At 46.8% G+C, this 12929-nt stretch overlaps 1 long non-coding RNA gene across 1 annotated transcript; it reads left to right on the forward strand.

The window, feature by feature from the left end:
- The first annotated feature begins 1970 nt into the window (after positions 1–1970).
- LOC144111212 (uncharacterized) lies at positions 1971–12281 on the forward strand. The gene is made up of 3 exons (XR_013310001.1): positions 1971–2150; positions 3452–3478; positions 11975–12281. It is a non-coding gene; the product is annotated as an uncharacterized LOC144111212 (long non-coding RNA).
- The last annotated feature ends 648 nt before the right edge of the window (positions 12282–12929 follow it).

The raw sequence follows: 12929 nt of genomic DNA on the forward strand, positions 1-12929 counted from the left end.
CGTTTACTCATGTGGGATCCCAAATATTTCATCCTGAATAAGCTCAACACCAGGCCAGGGAAAGCTTGTACCCATTGTATCATTGGCGGGCACCAGGCGGCGCTGCGGATCGAATCCCGCACCACCTGCAGACGGGGCGGATGCCCAAACTGCTAGGTCACGGCTCCGGTAATAAACTACCAATAAAAGTTTACGTTTCACACCATACTTTTTTGTGGCATATGTATATTAAGCTGGGATGAGCCTTATTGGATCTTGCTTAGAGAGCATTTCTTCAGCGCTCAGAAAATACGATATTAAACTTGAGTGTTCGAGACTTTAGAAACACTCTCTTTAGAAATCTCTCTTAGTGGCAACATCGGGAGGAGAGGTACGAGTTTTCAGATATATCATCAGCATTTCTGTATGCTCACCAACAACAAAGTTTTGCCAATATTTCAAACAATGATTTTTTCATGGCTGGTACCACAATCAAAAGCACAAGTCTATTTGAATTTAAATCGCTGAAGAAAAATTCGACGGGAGCAATTTCATTGAAACAAGAAAGAGACGTAATGTATTGTTTCTTCAATACCCATACTTAGGAATCGGTTGTGTTGAACAACATATTGTACTTTTACGCAAAAATTGCGCTGCTTTTAGTAGATTTTAAGAAAAACAAGGCAATGAAAACTACTGGGCAGAATTTCAGTCGAGAATTTACAGCTGAGGCAAGCTGAATCTATTTTTTAAAATCGGTGGAAAATTTCGTAGCCACAGCTTTTAGTACAACTTCTCGACATCCGACTTTCCAACACTATACTCAGTTTCGCCGCACCTCAGCAAAATGAGGCTTTTTTCGACAAACCTTCCAAAACTGGCGGCACGAGCACCAGAGGTGGCCAGTATAACAACTATTTGTATACAACCCAAACCGCGCTAGAAACCTCAGTCGTTACAGAATGGTAATAAATTTGCGGAAAGGTCAATTTGTCTTAAGCGTCTCTTTCACTAGCAGTTTGTATTCCTTTGGTACATGGCCCAGCGGGAGCATGCGAGGCCGATAGTGCTCCACGCTACCTCACGTTGATCAAGTAGCGCGGCAGAGTGCTCAGTCTAGCTGCCCATTCAGAACACTTTCACCATACTGACCATATGCTCGCATCCACGTTCCTCTTTGGTGTATTTTTACACCTCTCCCTCCATTCACCTCTTGATTTCATCTGACAATGCGGTTCAGGGTCACTCCTCATTTTTCCTAGCCAGATGCGGCTGCCTCCCCGCCTACCTCTGCGCGAAGGAGGCCGGCCAATGATAGGTTGTATCTGGGATTCCAAAAGGCGAAGCACCGTAGTACTTTAATGTGAACACTGACAAGCTGGACAAACGCCTGAAAAGGTCGTACAGGCAGCTAAGCGGCCATTTTTAACGCGACAGCGTTAAAGGCCCCGTTCTACAGAAAATGCGGTGTAGGCGTTGTGAGCGAAAAATTAATTTAAAGCAAATATATTGGTTGATATTTGAAAATATTTTGGTTCTCAATCTGTTGTTAGCTTTGGGGCTGGTTTAGGCAAATGCATTACCGAAATTCAATATCATAGTTTCTCAGCGAAACGGCCCACAGTCAAAGAAAAGAAGAAGGAAGAGAAGAAGGACGAACACAGCGCTGAAAAATTATGAGAGTGAATCAAGAATACCAACTTGACCAAGAACTAATTCGGCTGAAGTTCATTACCAAAATATGATATCTAAAATTTAGGTCAAATCTCAATGAAGAACTCTTTCAGAAGATGCCGCAGAGAGGGCACTAGGAGGAAAGCTAATCTTGAAACGACCTTAAAACAACAATGAATTTAATGTTATCTACAAGCTATTCAGAAAGGAAATGAAATCACAATTATTGAATTCGATACTCACGAAATACTATGAATCAGGCTCCATAAAATGACAAAGCCCGCACGCGCCACGCGCGTCTCTATATTTTCCGGCGCACGCACAGAAGAAGAAGAACTGGGCCGCCGTCAGAACGATTTTTTTTATGCTCCCGACTCCGCATCCAAGCCTTTTAGTGACGCCAACCTGAACCTGACTTCTCCCACCGTTTGCCTAGGCTTCGTTAGATCTTCTTCGCACAGGAGAACGTATTCACACCGCAAAAACCGAGACGATGGGTAAGCCACCCGAAATGCATGAACACGCTGCCCGAAGTCATTTCAACCCCGGTCTGATTTTTCACTTACTGTTTCTTCTAACTGGTATTATTTAAAGCGGTTGCTTACTTCTGTCCCCAAAATTAACCACGGCGGCTGTAGGTCGCACCACATTCCATGCCCTAAAGAAGAATGTTAAGTTTGGCCACTCGAATACACTGTCGACAATGGCAACGTCTGCTGACGCTTGACAGCTCCTTATTAATCAATGTGGGCCTGGTTCGAGTGGGCATTGCTGTCAGTGTGGGCCTCAGGCTATGACTTTGGCTCGGAGCTCTAAAACGAGGCCCTAGACAGCGGTCTTAGGGTAGTGTCGGAGACTATCATTGAAGGTCAGGCTTTAGATTAGTCCTTTTGTCACCTCCCCTAGATTCTGGCCTTAGAGTAGGTGTTTAGAATTCTTCATTTGGAGATAGGCTTCGGAGTCGGGCCTTGAAGTCGGGATGAAATAGGGCGTGATTGGAACAGCATGACTGCTGCTGTTCTCTTGAGGGAGAGATGTGGAAGGCCTTGAAGATCTTTAAAGACAGTACTCAACTATAGCCTGCTAGTATATCTCGAATAATGGCAATAAAGAAGGGCTCTCAGATCTGCGCCTTCATAGGTCGCAAACGCTGCGTTACTAATACCATTGAATGCAGACTAACGGGTGGACGGATCCTTCATATAGCCCTGTGGGTGTCGGAAAAAAAAAAACGTGTGACCATTAATGTTCGAGTTGCGATAGGAGAGTTTCCACATCTTCCTAGTTCGCGCGCCTTCCACACCGTCTGATATGTTTCATGGAATGTTCCACACAATATATCGTGACAGTCGGCGTGATATTAGCGGGAAAGGTGTCAGCAGGCGGTTTACATGGAAGCGACCCTCCAGTTGGGTCAAGCCTCACCACTTTCGGTCCTGGTTGCTTTACACGCCCAACACAGGACGGATTTGTTATATATTGTTCGGGTTTCTTTGCTGTTTTCTTTTTGTTCCCTCAGCTGTCACGAGTGCTGAAATTAAACAAATTAGCTGCGCACAAGTCGTTCATTATTGCGGCCAATTGCGTCTGTATCTAACAGCTGTCGGCGGTGTCTATTCTTACTATATACTTTAAACTCAAAACAGTTTTTTTAGATATGAGAGCCATTAATTTAACGGTGATGTTCTCCATAAAGCGGCTTAGAAAAACAAATCTTAGCCACACGACGCGTCAGTGGTGGTACTTAGTACTAATTTTATTTTATCTTCTCTATGTTACCTTTTGGCTTTGTTTTCAGACGCAGTAGGGGCAGACATGTCGGCTAGTAAGTATTGTGCCCTTGAAGGCACCCACGGCTGTATAGCCGTAGAGTCCTGAGCCATGGCCACTGCTGCTCACTCTATACCAGCTAAGTTAGGATAGCCTTAGTAGCCAACGCTCTCACGCTAAATGTGTTTCTTGCTGATGGCTGTTCAAGCCATTGAGGTAGTAACAGTAACGGCAGCGTGGGGTGCGTACAGAGGTCTGTCTGCACGGACAAAACGTGTGCGTCGCGCGTACCAGCGCTCTGTGGTGCATGGGGCGTCGAATTCATGGCCTTTCGAGTCGCTGGGTCGCGCTCTTTCCGAAGACGCCCTTTTTATGAGCGCGTTTGGAATGGGAATGTCTACCTACCGGGAACCGCATGCTGGAACACGTGCGAATGCTCGCGTCCGAATTAGACACAGCTTAATCAGCGGTTTAGACTGCATGCTTGAGTCACGGTGTTCAGGTTTTAGAGGGCCCGAGGCACCGCCTGCGTGCGATGATCCTTGCGTCCTCACTCCGAATGGTTGAAGTGGCGCCAGTGTTGTTGCTTTATCATCTTGCTTAATTTCTTCGGAAAACGCCGGGAAGACAACGATTGGTAAAAAGCGAGATATTGACACGCAATGGACGGAATGCGCATGCCCAAGGAGGAGCTCGCGGATTTGGTTAGCAGCGGCCGATGGAGAAGATGCTGTCGTGACTCGGAGGCTGACGGAGAGCCAGCATGATGCTGGAAATTAGGCGGAGCCTGGGTAGCAGCGAGCACAACATAGTGGAGTATATGTTATGTCGAGGCCGTACAAAACGCAAAAATATGAGCAGCCGGCGATGTCGGTGAACGAGTATTTACGATAGACTTAACATAGTGGACGGAGAAAAACTGCACAAACACGCAAACTAGACGAGACATGCAAGAAAAAGTAGACACCACAAGCGCTGACTCGTTTAATTTGAGCTGTGTTTCATCGTGAATATCCAGCAACTTGCTAAAACTTCTGCTTTACACCAGGCATCTTCCATTCCCGATAACCCGACGAAGCATACATTGAGAGCATATGTCATAGTTTGGCTGAGATGTTCGATAACTTCGTTTGGGAATGATAGGCGACGATGAACTGATGGTCGGTGGAGGAAAGGACAATATCGTCAACAAATCTGGAGACAAAGCAAATTTTAAATGAAGATATCTCTTCGGCTGGCCAACAATAAGTTTATTCTTGCATGATATCATGCCGTGCGATGGACGCTAGACTAATCAGTCTAATCAATGAATGCATATATAAACATATTATCCCGGAAATCTAGGACGACAAATGTAAGAAATTTGGAGCGAGAGGGACCCTCGACCGTATTATTTCGGAGTGTACGCACAATCCCCAGGCAGGGCAAATAAAACAGATAGGAAAGACGCCTGGGAGACCTTGCTGCGTAGTACGCAACCTGAGCACCAGCTCCTTGCCGTACGACAGGCTGAAGAGGCTGCCTGAATTCAAGAAATCATGGCCAGCATCTAACGCAGCGACCCTGTCCACCACAATCCCTCCTGGCCCTCATCTCTCGACTGAAAAGGAGAGCCGCAGGGTAGGATGAGGTCGTCTTTTTTGTTGGACAATAAAGTCTTTTACTCACTGACTCCATTCCCTCTTTGCTAACTTCCACTGCAGATTTATTTACATCACCCTTGTTATCTCTCTCTAAACCCTAGGGCCTCAGGAAGAGTGACTGTGCCTGCAGCGACATCCGGATGGGTACCATCACATTTTAGTATGAGGTGTTCACCCCCTGACCTAGCTTAAAAGAGTAGGGCACTGCCTATGGAGTTATCATAGAAAGCTTCCTTTCTAATATCCCTTTTCTAGTATCGATATAGTTCTACACTATGCTTCTTTTTCATTGAATTAATCCAATTTTACCTTCCGTGCTTTTACCTGTCGTTTAATGCTCTTTCTTTCTCAGTCCTCGTGTTCGACATACTTATTATTCAGTTTCCTAGTTATTTTTCACCATTTTGAGTCGACGCCCTTTCTAAAAAAAAATTTAAATGCCTTAGCTGCCGACCTGTTTTCGTCCAATTTTCTCAGGCGTTCTTCATATAGTATTTTACTCTGAGCTTCCCGTGCTTCGAATGATTCAAGTCCATATCCCCTGTACTGCCTCGTTCGTGGTCTTGCCGTGGGCATCTGGTGCTAATCTTCCTACAGCTCCATGATTTACTCCTAATCTCGACTGAACTTCTTCTCTTAAGCCCCTGCACCATTATGTTTGTGGCTTGGGGAGGCTATCTGCCGGCGCCTGACGCAAAGTTCGTGGGCATGCAGACGCTTCAACAAGCTCGTTTCCGGGGATGCTCACGGCCCCATGTAATGGTGATGTGTTGCAGCAAGGCTGGTAGCGTAGACAATGTGTGGGCTGAAGACGAATGAGCGATGCCTTTACTGAAGAATATGTACAGATAGAGAGAGGATCGTGTGACCTGTGAGCAGAGTGCAGATGTTTGCTATAGACAAACTTATGGCCAGGCATTCTGCCTCTCTGGTGTTCGTGGTTACGAGGGTTGCTGCTCCTATATCCAGGAAAGAGGCTGTGTGGATGCCTAGGAATTGTAAGTGTGGTGTTGCCTCGATATATGGGACCTCTTCCCTGGCGTTGTATAGTTTTGTGAGGTTGGATACGCATGCATTCCTGCCACCTTTGTGGTGGTTTGGGTGTATGTTACGAAGCAGTAGTTTGAGCTGTAGGTTGCTTTGCACATGGGCAGTGAGGGTTGTTAGCCTGGGCGCGGCGGTACATCGCGGGTTATAGCCCAGTGTCCTGATTTCCGCAAGTTGTTACCCCAGCTGTGGCAGTTAGGTGGTGTTAGCGTTTCGAGGTAGGTGTGGCGCTGCCTTGACAGCTGTTCGGTGTGCTTAGTCACTTGCGCATTAGTGAGGTTGTGATATCGTAGGCGGTATGACAAGCCACTGGTCATTAGAGCAACAACGATGCGCAATCGGTCGTTTTCATTGAGCCCGTTATTTTGCTTGGATACGCGTCTGACGAGATGTGCTATTTGGCTTATTTGAGTCTGTGGGAGATGTATGGTGTTCGTCGTCCTGGTGTCTTCCTGGGTGTGTAGGCCAAATAATCGTAGTTTTTTTTTCTCTTAGTATGGCTGTGTTGTGAAGGCTTATTCAAATGACAGTTGCGTGAATGCGCGGTTTAATGATAAGCAGTTCGGATTTAGTTGGCGAGCGGCTAAGAGCGAGAGATTGTGTGCTTTGTACGGTGTTGGTTGCTCTTTGTAAGGTGGCCTGTACATGACCTGATGCTCCAGTGATAGATCAGTCTAATGTCATCGGCATATATTGTGTGGTGGAGATTAGGATTATTTGCATGTAGGTCGATCAGCCAGCGGAGTGATGGCGAAGTTGAATAGCAGCGGTGATACCGTACTGCTCTAACTCATCGATTATGACTTGCAGTTCACCTCCTGGGTAACTCAGCAAAGCAATGTCATCAGTGAATCGCTGATTATTTAAGTATTCTCCATTAACTCTTATCCCCACTGTTCCCAATTCAGTCCTCGGAATACCTCCTGTAAACAGGCGGTGAATAGCATTGGCGAGATGGTGTCTCCTTGTCTGACGCCCTTCTTTATTGGAACTTTATTGCTGACCTTATGGAGGACTATGGTAGCTGTGCAGCTGCTATATATAACTTCCAGCATTTTGACATAGGGCTTTCCTACACCATTATTACGCAATGCCTGTATGCTTGCCGAGGTATCCCCCTGAGTCGAATGCTTTCTCGTAATGAGTGAAAGCTATATATAGCGGTTTGTTATATTCTGTACACTTCTCTATCATCTGATTGATAGTGGGAATATGATCAATTGTGGAATATCCTTTACGAAAGCCTGTCTGGCCATTTGGTTGGTTAAAGTCTAAGGTTGCCCTGACTATATTAGCGATTACCTTCTTAAATACCTTGTAGGCAAGGGACAGTAATCTGATCGGTCTGGAATTTTTCTAGTTCTTAGCGTCTCCTTTTTTAGGAGGACTTAAGAGAATGTTTGCGTTCTTCTAAGCTTCTGGTACGGTCGAGGTCATAAGGCATTGCGTATAAAGAGTGGCTAGTTTTTCTGACACAATCTTCCCTCTATTCTTCATCACATCTGCTGTTACCTGATCCTCATCAGCTGCTTTCCCCCTTTGCATTGCTTCTAAGGCTTTCTTACTTACTCTTGTGTTACTGACGGGATGACACATCGCTGTGCGTCACTTTCTCATTAACGTTCTGATTACGTTGACTACTCTATAAATTTTTGTCCGAAGCCACGAACTCCGAATTGCGCGTTTGTTGTTCTACCAAATAAGCTACAGTGACGGCTGTCAAATGTCTGCTTTCGGGGGTATTTCTGTTTACGTGCGATCTAACCTTCAAAGTGTTCACCAGCGCCACCCTCGTCCATAAGCGGAGGATGTAGTACATTCTGTATTACCGCTGGTGTGACGTGGAACGTCATTGAAAGGCAAGGACGGAAGCTATGTAAGGACCCTCTTGTGTTTCCTATGGCATCAAGGCTGCCAGAACCGAGGGCCTTGTAGCACGATATGGTCGATTATATTTATCTATGAAGCTAGTTGGGGACATACGACGGAGGTTGTCTAGTGACATCGCTTTCGCAGGTTTTTGGTACAACGTGTTTCCCCTGTTGTGGTATGGTGCCTGCCTTCTAGTGTTAGTTGTATTACCGCATGAGCTGTTTCATAGAGGTGTAATCCATGTTGGAACAAGCTGATAGGAGATTTTGTCAGGTCAGGGGGTTGTGTTGCGGGTAATGCAGGCCATGGCAGTCTTTGCCACGGCTACGGTGATATCTTCGTCAGGGTGTGGGTGGTTTGGTGGTGGGCATCCCGGTGTTGTAGCTTGGAGGGGAGGTGCTACGTATTTCTGCTGTAGGTATTGCAACCTATCCACTCCTTGCTTGGAGGCGGTGTGTATTAGTTTCTGCGTGCGGTCAGCCGTTTGTCGTTTGGTGGTTGGGAGTCGACGAGAGTGCGGAGGATGTTCCATGTTTGGTGCTCAACGTGCTTTGTAGTGGGCCACAAAGTCCTCTCCCGTTGGAATTGGTTAACGTTCCTGCGTATTCAGCTGCTTATGTTGTAACCTGTTCTATGCGCTTCTGCAGCTTTTTATTGTGCCGTTGACGCTTTCGTCGTTTCATCAAATTCCTTCTGGCTTCGAATATGCGTAGGAGATGAATGGCAATTTCTGTAGTTTGTATACGTTTGGTGTGGTGTTGTAGTTCGTCTTGAATTTGGTTAATCCACGCGTCCCGAGGGCAGTCTTCTGGGCTCGATGCGTTCTGGCCTAGGTGTTCTCGGAATGCTTCCCCGTTGATGAGGTGTATTGTGCGGGGTTCGATACCCAGTGCCGGCGGGTACTCACCGGTGATACAATGGGTACAAGCATCCCTTGCCTGGCGCTCGGCTTCTTTGGGGTGAAATGCTTGGAAATGGGATTTTCACACCACCTTGAGAAAAAAAAGCCACAAGTGGGCTACTACTGCACGAGACATACTTAAGGTTGCTTGACGGCAGAACTTATCTCTGATCCGTCAAGGCAACGATTTAACCTCCAAGCTACCGGTTCGTAGCGTTTCGTGTTAAGTTGTATTTGCGCTTGTGTTATGTGGTGATCACTGCCCAGAATGTCTGGTAGAACCTCTTGGGAGATGATATTGAGAGTGCCGGTAAATGTGAGATCCGGTATGGCGTCTCTTATCACGCTATTCCCCATCAGCGCAGGCGTATGGGGGTCAGTCAGGAGTGTGAGAGAATGTTTCATGCATGCACCACGTAACCGAGTTCCTTTGGGCGTGTTTTGGGGGACACCCCCATGCTGTCTGTCCTGCACTGAAGTCTCCCCCGAGTACTATGTGCGCTCCACGCTGTGCGTTTGAAATCTGCGAGTACCTGTTGGAGCCCCTGGCCGGCAGCTCGGGGGAGGGGGGGGGAGGTATAAGCGATGAAGAAAAGAAGCTGGATGTATGGTGCTGGAGCGAGCATCTCTATGGATGTGCGTTTTATTGTTTGATCCCCGAGCATATGTTCGACAGTTGTAAGGGCATATTTCACCAGGATTTCCGTGCGTGTCGATTGTGTGGCTGTAGCTGTGGCTGTAGTCGCAGTACCTGTAGGGCATTAATGTCTGGTAGGGTGATGTAGTTCTGCATGAATGCTTGGAGGGGTGCTCGTTTGTGTCATAGCTATGACAGTTCCACTGCAAATTTGTGATGGTTGGCGTCTTCTTTTGCGTTCTTAGCCCGACCCATTGTCTGTGTTGTTGAGGTCCGGGCGTGCTACTGGGAGGTATGAGCAACCCCTCTGGGCTTCTCCGAGACTATCTGAAATTACGACGGCAGGTCAGATGGTGAATGAGTTAGTGCGGCTTGTCACTGTTACAGCTATTTGTTGATGGAATTTGGCCTGCATGGTAGCTAGCTGTCTCATTTTCTGTCTGTGCTGTAGATATTCTTGCTATACCTATTCTTTGATTTTCTCGAGTCCTGCGTCAGCGTGTGGTTAAACTAGCTGTGTTGCCTCACTGATGATTTATAATCTGCATTGCTCAGATTGGTTTTTAAGTTTTTTTGACAGGTGGATGTTAAGGGGGAGCCAGGGTGGATAGATCAAACAATCTTTGGGATGGCATGGAACCCTAATGGAGGTTGGCTTAGTCGAAGTATAGAAGCAGTAGCCTGAGCCACTTTGTAAAAAAACACGAAGGCGTACGAAACTGTCAGATGAGAAAAGTTGAAGATGTCGCCAGAAACTTTCTACCAGACTGCCACTGGATGAATAAGTGAAAAGGCAGAAAAACTATCTCTTTTCAGATGACATGTCGAACTGTTATTCGAAACTAATGTTTATTTGACTGGTGTGGGATGCACCGCAGACGGTAGTAAACGAATCCCGAAGGTGACAGGGATCATTTACGCGGTTAATCATCTGCAGTCGCATGTTAGCCATGTAATGGGTGACGTCATATGTAATAAATAAGAAAGCTGCGGCCCGAGGACAGAGCTGAAATCATAAGCTGCAGGGCCAGCCCTCTTCTAAGAGACTCACTGGGAACAATAAGAGTAAAAGCAAGCAGGAGTCCTCTTAACCTGGTTAAGGTCATTTAGCATAGGTTTAAATTTGCAGTGAAGTTTAAAATGGAGTGCGGTGTAAAGAGCTTCCAAAAAAACTTAAAATACACCAATCCTGCACTCACCTAATGGGGCTACCGTGCCAAATCCAAAGCCGCGTCATATTTTAGAAAGTAGAGTATTTCATTCTAGACGAAATTTTATGTGATTGACGTGCTTTAAGATCGTGTAAGGCTGCGATGATAATAAAACTGGCCTGCAGTTCAAGAAATGTTGCTTGTCACCAAATTCGTTTAGTGGGAGCATTGTTACTATAATGATGATAGAGGAAGGGCAGCTTCAAGGGATGAGGTCTACGACTGGTAGATATTTCGAGGACTATATAGAATAACGAACCAGGAACGGATTACTACTAGGTTTCAGTAGGGTGCATTTTTTAATTATGTAAGTTGAATAAAAAGCTTACAAAGCCATCCTTATTACAACATCACCGATTGATTTGAAAGGAACAATTTCGTGAATTTGTGTAATGAGGTTGCTATCAGAAACTGGCTGAAAGTACTTTTTTTCGAAAGCAGCTGAAACTATCACCCGAACACTTATTACGAAATTGCGTATTTTGAAGAAAGTGGATGAAGAAACACAGGGTAAAATAGAATAACAAATAATAAGGAGATAGTTCTTAGCAAGCCGTACAAAAAAAATGCGGAACGTTTGCCGGGGTGCAAGTCGATAAGACGGCGATGACGACGAAGCTGGCAGTGGCGCGGGACGGAGCGCTCGCGTTAGGCCAGCCGCCATTAAAAATCATCTCACTGCCATCGTTCATCTCGCCTCATTCTTCGGCTGGTCGCCACGTAACATTTGGTGGAGGTGCGGGGTTTCGTCCCCATCCTGGTGCTGCAGCCTCGGCGTCCTCCGTCAGCCGTGGTCGTCGGCCGTGAGTTCCTGATCCGCACCGCCCGGCCGTGCCCCAGCCTGCCAAGACCGAACCGACCTCGCCGCTCCCCCCAGCCCCGTCCCCCGCCTTGATCACAAAACATGACGACGCTGCCACGACCTGGCCCTATGACCCGAACGTGACCCGAGACGCTGCGCCGCAGCTGCAGCCGGGGGGGGGGGGGGGGGGGGGGGGCTCTGTGTTGCGTGTACTGCCTCATTAGAAGCGGGTTAATGTTCAAAAGCTTTCCTTACCGAGGTTCATTAGAAGTTTTAGTAGCAGGTCTGCATTGGCTATTTTGCTTACTTTGTGCCTTAAGCCTAAGGCATTTATTAGACATTTTGATACTAGGAAAGGGGACAATATTCGGGCTGGTTTTTCTTGAGCTTTGGAACGTATCACATGATGTTTAGATAAAGTATTTTTGTTCTTTGCAGGAAATCTACTGTGACAGGTCCACCTCATTTTGTCGGTGTCATGAGTTTTTGAGGAATTGGAAACGACAAAATGGATACGTTGTTCGGCCACAGTGCCTACCGCCCACCATGGACCCCAACAAGCGGACGGCGCAGGAACTTGGCAGAAAGCCCGGCCCACAACGGAAGCCTAAGGGAGTTGGTGACGGCTCACTTTCCACATAATCCGTAAATGCTAATCCGTAAACGTTGTTGGAAGATAACGTTGTTTGATTGCTTCCCATATTTCAGTGGTTTTCTATCTCGTCTTCACTGTTAAGTGCTTATATTGCCTGGTATCATGCAATAAAAGTTCAGTTGTAAATTGCCGCCCGTCCTGTTTGTCTCCCTGCCTCCGTGCCTGTTTAGCGCGATGTGGCAAGTGGCCCTGCCCACGCCAATTCTACACTTACTATAGCCAAATGTTACAAAGCGCAGGACAGTGCGCCACGCAAGGTTAACCCTAGTCGCCATGAAAAAGGAAAAACCAAGAAGGGAGAACGAGCCAGGAGAGTTGTAAGAGACAGGAAACTGAAAGATGCAGGGGACGTCAGGAAAAGGCGACTGCCGATATCGACCCGGTTGGATCAGGCCGTAGGGGCCGTCCACAGGAAGCTGGGGATAAATTGATGTGTTGCGTCTGCCGATCCTCTTTTCCCCCAACACGGCTGAGCCATCCTCGGCTAAGCGTGGGTGCTCGGGTCCGTTTGTGTGCGGGTTAGTCGACGTATTAGGTTGGTTCGTTGAGCGTCGATAAATTCTGACACAGTATTGCAGGTGCCCGTTGCGAGTTAGTGATTTGTGCTTCCAGTTGCAGGCAGAGTGCTGAAGTAGTCGCCTTTCTTATAAGAACATCAGCGTTTTGACGTGCAAGTGGTAGGAAAGCTGATAATTGAAACGGCCAGTGATTACGGCGTCTGTCAAATTAAGAAAAAAG

The sequence above is a fragment of the Amblyomma americanum genome, chromosome 11 (assembly GCF_052857255.1).
Source record: "Amblyomma americanum isolate KBUSLIRL-KWMA chromosome 11, ASM5285725v1, whole genome shotgun sequence".
NCBI lineage: Eukaryota > Metazoa > Arthropoda > Arachnida > Ixodida > Ixodidae > Amblyomma > Amblyomma americanum.